The sequence below is a fragment of the Saccopteryx bilineata genome, chromosome 6, assembly GCF_036850765.1.
Source record: "Saccopteryx bilineata isolate mSacBil1 chromosome 6, mSacBil1_pri_phased_curated, whole genome shotgun sequence".
NCBI classification, from domain to species: domain Eukaryota; kingdom Metazoa; phylum Chordata; class Mammalia; order Chiroptera; family Emballonuridae; genus Saccopteryx; species Saccopteryx bilineata.
Window position 1 is genome coordinate 172,994,070 of NC_089495.1, and position 1,492 is coordinate 172,995,561.

A 1,492-nucleotide genomic window follows, 5' to 3' on the forward strand; every position below is an offset into this window, starting at 1 on the left:
TCTCTAACCCCATGTGTGGTCTCTGTAACCCCATGTGTGATCTCTCTAACCCCATGTGTGGTCTCTGTAACCCCATGTGTGATCTCTCTAACCCCATGTGTGATCTCTGTAACCCCATGTGTGGTCTCTCTAACCCCATGTGTGGTCTCTCTAACCCCATGTGTGGTCTCTGTAACCCCATGTGTGATCTCTCTAACCCCATGTGTGATCTCTCTAACCCCATGTGTGGTCTCTCTAACCCCATGTGTGGTCTCTCTAACCCCATGTGTGGTCTCTCTAACCCCATGTGTGATCTCTCTAACCCCATGTGTGATCTCTCTAACCTCATGTGTGGTCTCTCTAACCCCATGTGTGATCTCTCTAACCCCATGTGTGATCTCTCTAACCCCATGTGTGATCTCTCTAACCTCATGTGTGGTCTCTCTAACCCCATGTGTGATCTCTCTAACCCCATGTGTGGTCTCTCTAACCCCATGTGTGGTCTCTCTAACCTCATGTGTGGTTCTCCTGCTGCTCCTCTCCTTAGAGGGCCCTGCCCTGACCCTCAGGAAATAGCCAGTGCTTTTCTACATGTCCGTTTACTCCCTAGTGAATCAACTGAACTGTCCTTCTCACAAACTTGTCCTTTCTTGAATATAGTCTTAATTTATATCCTAATAAACCATCTCCTTGTTGACTCCCCTCCCAAATCTCTCAACTCTGAGCTGAGACTGGGTATAAATGCTGAATAAATCGGCACTGGTGTCTCTGGGCTGGGGGCTGGAGTGGAAGTCACTCAAAGGAACGACAAAGGCCAAGACAAAGCTGGACTATGTCACCGTGTCTGGAGCCAGATGTTAAATCAGGATTTTAAACCAAAATTCAGGTGCCTAGGAAACGAAAACAGATGCATCTGTTAGAAATGGTGACAAAAGAATGTCGGGGCAGAGTTTGGAGGCTATTTGGTCTGTTGACTCTCTCCAATCATTTATTGCACTGTGCTCTTGGCAGGCACGACCCTGGGAAAGATCTGAGCAGCAGACAGCCAACACTTCTGTTCTCATGGAGATTACATCCTAGTAGAACAAACAGGGTGCGCAATGAACAAGGAAAACATAGTGTCCAAGGCAATTATCGCAGAGTGAAGTGAAAGAAAGGAAGAGGTGCTTAAGAGTGACTTCAGAGAGAACGGGTGTTAGATGCGCTCAGAGGAGCTGAAACCTGGAGAAGGGGAAGGAACCAGCCACACTGAAGTGCTGGGAAGAGCAGCCAGCAGAGGGAATCCCACAGCAAAGACCTAAGAAGTGGACAAAGCTGCCATTTTCAAGGAAAAGAAAGAAGGTATTACATAGATATAGATATAGAAATAGATAGGGGTAGACAGATAGATATCTTTATATCTCTCCATCTCTATCTCTATCTATTTCTGTAGTTTGTTGGTTGCCTTGCACTGAACCCATTTCCTAATTTTGGAAAAAAATCTCCCACTGACAAAAGTCAGAACCTACTTTAC